The sequence below is a fragment of the Leopardus geoffroyi genome, chromosome B2, assembly GCF_018350155.1.
Source record: "Leopardus geoffroyi isolate Oge1 chromosome B2, O.geoffroyi_Oge1_pat1.0, whole genome shotgun sequence".
NCBI classification, from domain to species: domain Eukaryota; kingdom Metazoa; phylum Chordata; class Mammalia; order Carnivora; family Felidae; genus Leopardus; species Leopardus geoffroyi.
Window position 1 is genome coordinate 126176189 of NC_059332.1, and position 13084 is coordinate 126189272.

The following is a 13084-nucleotide window of genomic DNA, read 5'->3' on the forward strand; positions in this document are numbered from 1 at the left end:
TAATGTCACTATGAATAGAGAGAGTTTGGCAGAGATGATACAGTAGGAAAATGACTGTTCAGTGTTTGGGGAAATTCCAGGCCAATTGGATATTAAGGGAAAACCCATAGATAGGTATTTGAATCCAGGCCCATTACTGGTCCTTAGGCTCCCAAGCCAAGTTCCTTGGAAGGATAAGTCAACAGCGTCCTCTGATACTCAGATGTCTTTTCAAAGGCAGTATGTGGATGGCCAAGAGGAGATTTTGACTATGGTTCTGCTGCCTTTGGCTGGAGAGCTCATGTTACTACTAGTAATAGGCTTTTATTCAAATATCTGTCTGTGAGTACTTGCAGTCAATGGAAATTGCTAGTGAGTAACAGGAGGACGGATTTGGCATTGCATTCTGAAGACTGGAACAACTGCTCAGTATTTATTCTGCCTATAAACTGGTAGTTCAAATATTTGTTAGTCATCCAGACAACTTTTCCTTGGTAAATATATTTTCAAAATCAACTTTTTTTTTTAATTTGTTAATTTGTGGTCTTCCAAGATTTTTGACTGGTCTTGTTATTTCAGGATTGAATCTCCTTTGCAAATATGAATTAAATGTTATCTCCTTTCACCTTGTGAATGCAAGATTTCCCTTTCATATCTTTTGTGATAAAAATGTATTCTGAGTTCTAAAAATTTTAACTGTCCAAAAGCTAGTGGAAAAGTTGTTTAGGTGTAGAGTTTCAGTTTTCCAAGAGGAAAACAGTTCTGGAGCTGGGTTGCATGCCAATATGAATGTACTCAGCAATACTCAACTGTGTTGTTAAGAACGTTTAAGATGGTAAATTTTTTTGTCATATGTATTTTGCCAAAATAAAAATTGTTTAAACTTTGTTTTGAAGTTGATGGAATAAAAATGAAAATCTCCCCTGTATCTATGTCTCAATCCTGCTTTCCTTCCGAACCCTGGTTGGTCATTCGTGTGGTCTTTAGGTGCCCTGTAACCTTGAATGCAGTTACAGCCTTTGGGAGAAAGGCAGCACCATTTTAATCAAAACAAAACTCCTTTACAAAGAATCCCATTAGTAATAGTGGCTAAGAGCCCCATTTTTAATGACATCATCTCTCAAGTTATTGCAAAATGAAAACATTTTTTTCTGTTCTTATTACTTTGTGACTGATTCATTTTTATTCAGTGGAGACATTTTAAGATCATATGAAACACAGAGTTGCAGAAACCATCACTGGGGTTTTCCCCTTGTATGACAGCCCCTCAGGGACCCCTGGCCACCAGTAGAAGAAAAGAAAAACATATTTAAGCTTGTCATCTAATTAGTGCATATTTTCTTTTACATAGTGTCCTCATCCCCATATACCTGTCTGTTCCACGTTATTGACGAAATACTAGCAACTTGGGTGCTCGTCTGCCTGCCTGGGGTGGATCTGCGTGAATAACTGTTGTGTGTTCTGTTCCTTGTTCTCTGAGTCATCCCTTCCCCAACTGCGTGTTTTTGCCAAGACGGTGCACAAACAAGTTGCTCATTGTTTAATCTGTCACTGGGGCCAGGACTTGAAGCTTCCACAAGCTTCAGGTATTCAATTTTACTCTTTCTCATCTTTTTTTTTAAATGTCTTGGCTTCAGGGAGAATGCCTTTCACCTAATTTTCTAAAAGGAGAAATCCTCGTGCAAATTTCCTATTAAAATAAACTATGCACCTTCAGTGTTGTTTATTTTTTGCTAGAACAAATGAATATTGGGAGCTGTGGTTCATACCTGCTTTGCAGCAGTGTGGTTACTAGATGCTTGGTGTGAGAAGTGTGATGTGGCTGCTAGGGATGTCACTGGAATGTAGATGGCTTATTGGAGAACTGCAGGGGAGACGAGGAAAGGGGAGGGGCATGCAGGCCCATATAGCCAAACCATACCTGGAGCATGATGGTCTTACCTGGGCATCACCTTGATTTCAGAGTTGGAGGTTTAGAATTCAGGTAGCTGGGTGAGGAAACCTGAAACCTCATCCTGCATTAATTTAATCGTATGTATTGAATTCCTACGTCTTCTCTAGGCAGTGGAGATTCTAGCAGTGAGAAAATTCCTGGTCTTTATGGAACTTACATGCTGGTTGGGGTGACAGACCACAGACAATCAGACAAATCAATAGGAAGCTATTACACAGTGAAACACGCTAGGAAGAGAAATAGGTAGAATAAGGGAGCTGAGAGTCATAGGGTGCTATACAGTGTTCAGGGAAGGCCATTCTGTTGAAGTGACACTGAACGGACACCTGAATGGAGTGGGCGAAGGAACCATGGAATACCCGAAGACAGGGTGCTCCAGGCAAAAGCAATAGCACGTGAAAATGGCCTGAGATGATGCTATAGATTGAATGGCTGTGTCTCCCAAAGTTCATGTGTTGAACCCTAATTTCCAATGTGATGGCACTTGGAGGTGGCCTTTGAGAGGTGATTAGTTCACGAGGAGGTACCCTTATGGATAATATTAGAGCCCTTATAAAAGAGGCCCCAAAGAGCTCCTTCATCCTTCTACCATGTGAAGATACAGTGAGAAGATGGCTGTCTCTGAACCAGAAAGTTGACTCTTACCGGACACAGAATCTGTTGGTGATTTGATCTTGGACTTCCCAGTCTCTATAACTGTGAGAAATCAGTTTCTGTTGTTGGCAAATCACTCAGCCTGTGCTATTTTGTGATAGCAGCCTGAATGGGCTAGGACAGGTGGGAACATAGGAGCAAGAAAACTTTGAGACTAAAGCAGAATGGAAAATTAATGGTGATAGGAAGTGAGATTGGAGAGATGGCCTTATGGGCCCTGAGATGAACATTGCTTTTGTTCTGAGCGTGATAGGAAGGTGTTGGAAGGTTTTGAGCAAGGAAATGGTTGATCTGTTTCATAGGACCAATCTAGCTGCTGTGCAGAGAAGGTGTGGTAGGTGGGTCTGACTTGACGACACCACAGATGTTCAACTGGTGAACGAAGGTGAGAGGTAGAGAGAGGAACGTGGCAGCTGCTTCGAATGTTTAAAGTACTTTTATGAGAAGGAAGGAGTTTGTTCTTTTCTATATCCTCAAATAAAATATGCTTAAGTTATTTTAAAAAAGAGAAATTTTAGTTCAATTCAAGGAAGGACCTACTCTAAATTTACTTTTTCTCTGAATACAGAAGTCACAATTTTTTTTTAGAAAGTGTGTAAGAAAAGAGTAAAGTATAACTAAAATATACTACTCATAATCCCACTGCTCAGAAATAACTATTAACATTTTCTGTAAGTTTCCGGACTTTTTTCTGTGCATGCAAATATGAATCAAAAAAATATTTTGTGCTGTGCAGATATTGTTATACTGTTCTGTAACTTAACTTTTTACTTGCCAATATAGCATGAAATATTATATAAAGCACAATTTTTAAAAGATACGTAATCCTCTTATACACAAGCACCGTCATTTGTTATAACCCTTTTATATAGTTGAGCAATCAAGTGTTTTTCAGTTTTCTTTCTTTTTTGTTATTGTAAACAAGATTGCAAAGGACAACCTAGAATATACATCGTGGTCTATATCTCTGGTAATTTCTTTTAGGTAAATTTTTAGGATTACCTGCTTAAAAGCTCATGATTTATTTTGTGAATGTTTATACCAATTTCACACTTCTAGCAACTAACATGTTCCATTGCTCCTCAGTTTCTAATCTGAGAAAACTAAATATGGGACAAGCTCCATTAGGAGGAAATGAGTTCCATGTTACTGGAGGCATTTTAGTAGGTGCTGGAAAGTTAGGGGGGATGGGATATTAGCCAGGGAAATCTAGTTGAGTATTTGAACTCTCAGTGAAGTTTTCGAATTCCGCAGGATGGTGGTAGAGGAAAAGAAAGAGGGAAGGATGTTGAATAATTCTGTTGCCTGTACTCTGTTTTACATATACATGAATCAGTTGATTTTGGTGACAGTTTATATGAAACAGTAAAAAAAAAAAAAAAAAAAGGTAAAAACAACAGTGGGGTGCTTGTAAGCAATTCTCTACAACTTGGAGGTTGGAATCAACAAAGACCCTGAGTGGGATAACTGAGGTTGGACATGTGCTTTAATTAATAAACACTCGATGTAAAATAAATGCTATATAGATGAAGAAAAGGGAACTATTAATTGTTTTAGACTTTCCTATGTGCAAAACACAGCCTTGCATGGCCCAGATACTGCCATCTCCATCAGTTATTTAGTGGTCTATTGATTCAAGCATGCATTAATTAAAAATATTATCAAACACACGAATCTTAGGTAGTCTGCTGGGCTCTGGGAATACAACATCAAATAGAACATGATTTCTGCCTTAATGGACTTGTAACCTACAGGGGGAGACAGGCAAGTAATTCAGTAATTTTGGAAGGCTACCATCGATGTGCTAAGGCATACACAGCATGTTATGGCAGGGGAGAGGTATCATCATACAAACGTTCATGGGGACAAATCATGCTAGTTTCAGAGAAATTAATGGAAGAAGGATTGGGAGATCAAAGTTTACGTTCTCTCTTGGATACTACCTGGTTGGATGAGGTTGGGTAGGTCATTTAGCCAAACCTAAATTAAATGGGAAAAATAATATTTACTGAAGATGATTTATTTGTTTTTTTAACTGAACAGCATGTGAGAGCAACTAGCACAGTGAAAGGCATGCACAAAAGCTTAGTAAATGTTAGTTGAATCATCGAGACATACAAATAGTTTGGTAGAATAGATATTCCCAAGAAGTAATTTCATGCACAGCCCACCAGAAAATCACAGAGGGAGACAGTATTTATTGAAACTGGAAATAGATTTTTTTTTTTTGCTCTAAACCAGTGCATTTTTGCCAAATAGTATATCCCACATGAAGCTGAGGTTAAAATCATGAATTGTGTGTGAATTTTCATGACGTTAGGATTACAGAGTGAGATGGATCACAACTGGACAGCACTCAGGAAGTCAAATAAAAGTTTTCTATTCATAGCACACACTGGCAGGAGGAATTTCTCTTTGCTAATTATCTCATGTCCTGAGCAGCAGCACAGAGATGATTGCTCTGTGCCTAATGATTAGGAAGGTCAAGTTAAATTTACAGATAAATAGAGGGAGCATTCAGTCTACCAAACTACCTCTTCACGGAAAGACAAAAGTGCTCCCAAGTGGTGAACACTTAATGGAAGTTATTGTAGGGTATGTCTGTGGGGGAGGTGAAATTCAGGATGTTAGCCTCTTTGGAGATGTTCCTCTGTCCTATTCCAGACTGACTTCTCCCACGTGACATCAAGTCTGACGAACAGAGGAAGTTGGTGCTGTCTCCCAGGCTGTGCATTGTGCACCGGGGACACGGCACCGAACAAGACTGCCAAGTTCTGGGCGTCGTGAAGCATAGAGTCTTGCAGGAAATACATCTGTTTAAAAATAAGCACCAAGAGATGACGCAAGTGGAAGTCTAGGAAACTATGACAGGTTCTGTTGCAAATGGTACCTGGCCCAGGGCGCTTCTGAAACCTGGAGTGAGCTGAGAAGTGTATGACTGTCAATTTGTGGGCAACGAGATGATTTTAGTGTTCACATGGGGTGGTGATACAGCAAGGGGCAGAAACCTTCATGCTGTTCCACAGGCAGATGACCTGAGCTGTTGATTTTGACCTAATGTGAGTTCCGCCTTAGATCCCCCCCAAATAAATACAACCAAGTGACAAAGGGGAAAATGCTCAATGTCACTAGTAATCAAATAGATGCGAATTTGAACGATCCATCTTTTAAACGATCAAATTAAAGATTTAAGTGATAATTTTCAGTGCTGTCAGCAGTCAACAAAACACTCATGGCTGGCAGGAGTGAAAATTAGTATCATCTCTTTTAAAGGCAATTTGGTGTAAGTGTATCAAGAACCTTAAAAACTCCAGAGCCTTTGATCCATTCATTCTAATTCTAAGACTGATCCTTAAAAAGAATCCAAAATATAGGGGAAAAGATCAGTTTATACAAATATGATCATTGCAGAATTATTTGGAACACTGACATTGTGGAAATAACCTAAATGTCTAACAAGAGAACTACTGATTAAATTATGTACATCTAATGAAATCTCCATGGGATGTGGAGCCAATAAATCTAATGGTTAGAATGCTTTGTTGTAATGTTAATAGAAAAGCTTAGTTTTGGTTTTCCATGAAAGAAGGAACGTCTAATGGATTTATAACGTGCTAGCGTTTATTTAACAATGCAGTACCTTGTGCCGTGTGACATCTAATACTGTTGATTTTAGTTTTTAAATATGCACTGTTAATTAATACGATCGTAACTATGTCAAATAAAATAATAAACCCCAAGGTTGGCTCTTAGTGGTGGGATGTGTGATTCTTTTCTTCCCTTCGTTTTTCTTCATTTTGCAAATACCAAAATTAGTGTATATTACTTTTAGAACGGACATATGGACATCAAGCCCGACGAGTTTTTTTTTTTTTTTTTTCTTTTCTGAAAAAGCTGTCCTGTTTTCTGGGCTGTTGTCCTGGGTGAAAAGAAAGCCTGAAGCGCCAGCTTAATAAACAGGCCTCTCATAGTTTAAGAAAGTCAGAGACCCATTGAATCTTAGGGTTGAGAGTTCACTAATGTCAAGTCAGTACCACTTTTTCCAGAACAAGAAGACAATTATTGAGTGCCTACTATGTGTAGAACGCCCTTTACAACAATTGCCTACCTGCTTTCCACAGGCAAAGTACTACTCATTGATCCCAGAGAAGAGTCAGGCACCCCCTACCTTCCATTGAAGTCCTCAGTTTTCTTCAGTATCCCCCCTCCCCTGCTCCAGATGATCTGGACCATGGCCCTTTCTGTTTCAGAGGAGATTATTTATTTACTGTTTAAATTTTTTTTAGTATTTATTTTTGAGAGAGACAGAGAGAGACAGAGCATGAGCAGGGGAGGGGCGGAGAGAGAGGGAGACACAGAATCCGAAGCAGGCTCCAGGCTCTGAGCTGTCAGCACAGAACCTGACGTGGGGCTCGAACCCATGAGACGTGAGATCATGACCTGAACTGAAGTCAGATGCTTAACCGACTGAGCCACCCAGGCACCCCTCAGAGGAGATTATTTAATGAGAGCTTTCTGAGGGCAGGGGTGGGATCCCCAGCTGCTGGCACACAGCGAACACGTAGACTGTTGAATGAATAGGTGAATGAATAATTATTGAAGGCACTATTTTAGGTGCTCTGGAAAGACGGAAAGCAGTATGAGAAATGGTGTTTTCACTTAAAGATTTTATGAATAATTGTAATGTAAAAAGCTAATTAACAGTGCATATTTAAAAACTAAAAAAGACAGCAAGTGATGTCAGATGGTTCAATGTACTTGTTAAATAAAGGGCAGCATGCAATTAATGCTTTAGGAATTGCTGCTTTCATTGGAAATCAAAAGATACTCAGAAAAGAAGGTACCAAATGGCTCAAGTGTACCTCTTGATATGATTAAATTATGTGGTTTTCTTTTATGAGTTTTAAGTTAGTCAAACAATAAACTATTAATAATTCCATCTTCTGCATACACAGATTTAAGAAATCATCAGGAAACCTTTCATGGTTTTTTGTCAGGACTAGTTTCCCAGTTGATTTATAGCTGAACAAGTGTCAGGAAATGTAATGTCTTCCTTAAAATATATGGATCCTCTTGGAGGAGTTGTGTGGCTGTTAGCCTTTATTAGTTATTGAGTTACCTACCACGTAAGTTAATACGGTCAGCTCTTCGGAAGGCTCATGACTGGTGGGAAAAAGCTTTACTCACGTTAGTAAGCGTGGGTCTCCTTTTTCAAATCTAGAAACTGCACGTACTCCTGGATGGGCAGAAATGGGCTTCCCGCTGTTGTCGCCTCTGGAGGCGGTTTGCACATTACCACAGCAATGAACAAAGGAGATCCTCTCATGCAACTGTTCCCTTCACTGCGTGGATAACTTGGCAAGTTTTCTCGAAAATGTCAATTGACTTCTCTTTCTCCTTCAACACACAAGCGGGGGTGCTACAGGGAGACTTTCCAAACTTTCTATTGCACTCAATGTAAATGATGTCAAAAATTCTAATTATGTTAACATTTTATTTAATGATAGAAACACGAATTTCATTGACGCCTACTCTTTCGTCTATAAGCCACGGCCTCTTGCAGAACTATCATCTGTAGAGTTTAGCTATGTGGAATCTATACCATGGGCTTCATACTAGGATGCATAGGGTATGATGCGGGCTGGCCCACGTCTGTCCATAAATATCCCCAAGTAGCGTAGATGTAGGCATTTTTCACCATGCAAAAACGAAAATTATAACAAACACCATCTACCAGAAATTTAGATGCTAACTCTAAGAAGAATGTAAACATTTCAATCTGCCTAGGAAAAGGTGTTTAGCAGTCAGAGAGAGAGATTAACAAACAGAAGTTGTTTCTAGTAGAAAGTTGTAAATAATGAATTTGATGCAAAGAAGACACTGAATTACTATAAAGTAATCATCAATTATACATAAAGGTTAATATTTTATCACAGCATTTACATTAGGATGGCAGGAAGCTGGGCCCCAGGAATCCAGTGGGCTATGGGGTTCTTTGTCCACCACCTCAGTGGCTCTTGACGGTGATGCTGAGATGGTATCTCATGTCAAACTTTGGGAAAATGGGGAACTCTGGCAGCATGCAGAAGTCCTGAGAACTCAGGGGAGCACCATTGTATAGTGGGAAAATTGGTTTTAGTGGAAATCAGAGAACATCTGGAGTCCTGGGGACACTGACAAACTAGACATTCCTTCCCGGTGGAGGAAGACAAGGTTGATGAGGAGATTGGACAATGGACTACCTGATCCATTGTTCATCAAGATGAACATGATTCGGGGTGCCTGGGTGGCTCAGTCGGTTAAGTGTCTGACTTTGGCTCAGGTCACGACCCCGTGGTTCATGGGTTTGAGCCCTGTGTCGGGCTCTGTGCTGATAGCTTAGAGGCTGGATCCTGCTTTGGATTCTATGTCTGTCTCTCTCTGCCCCTCCCTCACTTGTGTTCTCTCTCTCTCTCTCTCTCAAAAATAAATAAACAAACATTAAAAAAAATAAAAAATAAATAAAAGAAGATGAGCATGATTCAGTGCTGTCCTTGATAGGCATTTTTTGATCACTGAGTAGCCGCCATATGGTAGAAGGAGTAGCCCACGAACAACAGTATTTTTTCAAAAGACAGAACTCAGATCAGTGAGTGGAAAATTTAAGGAGGCAGATTTTGATTTAATATTTATGTAACCTGTGTGTTGCATGTTATTTCAGGACATAGCATGATATAGTGAAGGGTCAGACCAATTTTCAAATCCTGTCTAGTTCTGATTCATGATCGCAATATCTACTATTGGGGCCAGTGGTTGGCCAGACACATAGAGCAACTTGATGATTTTATGTCCTTTTTCATCCCTGCTGTAGTCTGGCCTTGTTCTCTCTCAGGGAAGAACCTCAGCCCTGGTATGCTGCCCATAGTCAACATTGTGTCTTACCCTCAGTGCAAGCTGAATTCAGTCAATGTTACCCTGTGATCTTAATGTCTCATACAGAGATTTGTTTTCTTTTCTTTTTCTTTTTCTTTCTCTCGTTCTTTTTTTCTTTTCTTCAATATGTTACTGCTTCAAAGGACTCAGTCTATCGAGTATATCAGAGCCCACTGGGCTAGAGGGAAACATGGAAGACTGACAATGTGGTCTATTCAAAATGGCCTTACTGACACCGGGGTCAAATTTATGTTTCTTGAATCACTCTTCGATTGGTTAGCCCGACCCCACCACCTCCACTGGTTTGACAAGCACATCTGAATGAGAGGGTCGCTACAGCTCAGTTCTCAATTTTAGATTCCTGCTACATAAAGAAAATGTTTTAATAATTAGAGCTGGTCTCAAGTGGAATGACGTAGCTCAAGAAAAAATAACCTCCTTCCAAAGGAAATATGCACACAGAGGCTCAACACCCATGTGAAGGATGTGAGGGAAATAGTTCCCTGTGAAGGAAGGGCAGGAGTGGAGGCTAAGTCTCCAATAAGGTTCTTCTCATCTATAATGTTTTATGGGTCTCTGGACAATTCTGCCACTACGCTAGTACCCCTGACAGGGTAAGTAAGATGTCTACCAGCAGCATGAGTGAGACAATCGAACAAATGTACACAGGTGCACACACGGGCTCATGGAACCCCTATATAATGCCCTTTTGTCAAGAACCGGTTTGGTTATTTCTTTAGTTTCCTCTTAGGGATTATTTAACGCTGTTAAAAGATGTTCAGCAGCCTTCAGTACACCCAGTAACTTAAATATGGAAGGTACTAAATATGTGAATAAGTGAACCTGGAAGATTGCCACTTTCCATTCATTTACTACCATACACTACAAGGTATCTTGTTAAGAGTTCATTTGCCTTGCCTTTTCAAGTGGAAGGACGGGCTCATGGCTAACCTCTTCTTACTTAAGACTCTCAGGGATTCTGGCTTTTTTTGCCCAGCCTCAGAAGATGCTCGGTTAATGATTGAAGTCCACCGTTTCATCCATGACAGGTTGTAATACTCACTGTGCTAGATCTAAAATGGCTCTGCTATGATCTCTGAGACCTGGGAAGGTCATTTTTTTTTAATGCGAAAGAATAAGAATTTTGAGTTGTGCAGAATTTTGAAATTTTTTTCTGTACCGTGCAACTCAGAAGTAAAATGGTTTAGATGAAAGTAAATGGAACAAGAAGAAAAAGGACCTTGAATTCTAGTTCTAATTCTACCAATTTCGAGCCATATGGTCTTGAACCAATTAATTAGCTTCTTTTGAATCTCTGTTTCTTCATCTGTAAATACCATTCAAATTGAGCTATAGTGGTATTATTTGCTTACTGAAGGACAAAGAGATGTTTATGTACCACACTCAAAAGGTCAAACAGATGGGATTATTTTAGATTGAAAGTGCGTGTGTAGGAGTCATGCCTTTTGTGAGCCACATAAATCCCATGGGGTCTGGTAACTGGCTCTGTACGCAGCAAGAACCCAACAAGTCTTATGATGGTGATAAATATGATCCCATTAAATAAAGCCACGTTTAACACGAAGAGAAACCTGGGACAGAAAACAAAAGAAAAATCTAGACTTCATCTCTAGGTACTTTGTGTGACTTTGGATAGGTCACTTGACCACTGTCAGATCTTTAATCAGTTCATGAAAAGAAACAAATGCTAACAAAGGGAGCGAAGGTACATAACGGGAACAGTAGAGATTATTGAGCCAGTGGGTGGGAAGCAAAAAACTCTGAAATGCATGGCATCCTGGAATTCCTGGCTTCCCACATCTGTTCCCCTCAAAGGGTTAGAATTCCCATAAAAACTAGTGCCGGACAATGCTGGTCGAGGCGTTTATGGGAGTTGTTGAGGATACATGGTATGTTTGAGTCGGGAGGAAGCTTAGAGATATTTCAGGCTAACCTCTTAATTTTATCGATGGGAAAATAAGTCTCACAGAAGTTATGTGAGTTCTTCAAAATTATGCAATTCATGAGAGGGCCAGAACCAGACATGCAAGGCTGTGAGCCACTGGGGAGTTCAACTCTCTGTTCTGACCTTTTTTGCTTATTTTTCAGTTTACGTGACAGAAGGTAATTTCATTTTCTTAATATCTTAGTTTTAGGTGGGCTTCTTAATGCCCTTTCATTTCTTGTCAGTAGAAACAGAATGAATCTAGAGAGGAGTTAATTTCATAAACATACTGCCAGCCAGGCGCTGGCATTGGTATTGCATTGTTGGGCACTGATTGGTATTGCAATCTTGCTGCAAGGTACTTGCTGCCCTTGAATGGATTCCTTCAATGGAAAGCAATGGATTGCTTGAATGGAAAGTGAATCGTTCCTTCACTTTTTTGGTGTTCGGCAAGCTGCTTAGTCAGGAAAAGACAACACAGTGTAAAGATACAGGCATTTTTTTTTTTTTTTTTTAATTTTTTTTTTCAACGTTTATTTATTTTTGGGACAGAGAGAGACAGAGCATGAACGGGGGAGGGGCAGAGAGAGAGGGAGACACAGAATCGGAAACAGGCTCCAGGCTCTGAGCCATCAGCCCAGAGCCTGACGCGGGGCTCAAACTCACAGACCGCGAGATCGTGACCTGGCTGAAGTCGGACGCTTAACCGACTGCGCCACCCAGGCGCCCCAAGATACAGGCATTTTTAAGAAAGAGGAGTTTAATTCATGACTCCTACCTACAGTGGCCTACATGTCTCACAGGCCAAAGAACAGTTTTCTCCATCAGACATTAACTGCTGTCAATTTCTTCTTTTATGAAATAAACAGGTTCTGTCTTAGAAGAAGACATTTTCTCTGTTAATGAGGTTTTTACTCCTCGAAGTTCTTCTGTTTGAATTCGAGACTGAAGGATAGAAGGAGTGGCTTCATCGAGGGGAGGGAATGGAAATGACAGCAGACCCTCCCTCTCTCTCCATCAGTGCATGGATGTGGAAAAGGGTTTAGACAAAAGCGGTACTTGGGGTGCCTCAGGTGGCTCAGTCGGTTGAGCACCCAACTCTTGATTTTGGCTCAGGTCCTGATGTCACAGTTCGTGAGTTCGAGCCCCGCATCAGGCTCTGCACTGACGGTGTGGAGCCTGCTTGGGATTCTCTCTCTCTCCCTCTTTCTCTGCCCTTCTGCCTACCCCGTCTCTCAAAATAAATACACATTTAAAAAGAAGAAGCGGAAAACAGCACTTAGAATAGCACAGTCCAGGAAACTGGGTGTCAAAGTCAATGTCTGTGTCAGGAGAGCTGCCCATGCTTCTTATAATGTCTTTTTGCAAATGCTTGCTTGGTTGTAAGACAAGTCACAGAAGAGCCGGTGGTATCTCAGCTGAGAAAGAACTTGTAGTCACTTGTATAAAGTATAGCAAAGAGAACTGTCTCTTAATAATAATAAAAGATATTTTCATTTAGGCCTGGTCTAGGAAACATGCCCCCTTGAAACTCTTTTTTTTTTTTCCCAAAAAGCAAAGTGACCTGAAAAAAATTAAATGAGCAAAGTGATGGCTTTCTGTATTTAAAGCTACTGAGTTCTTACTAATCTCCATTTATA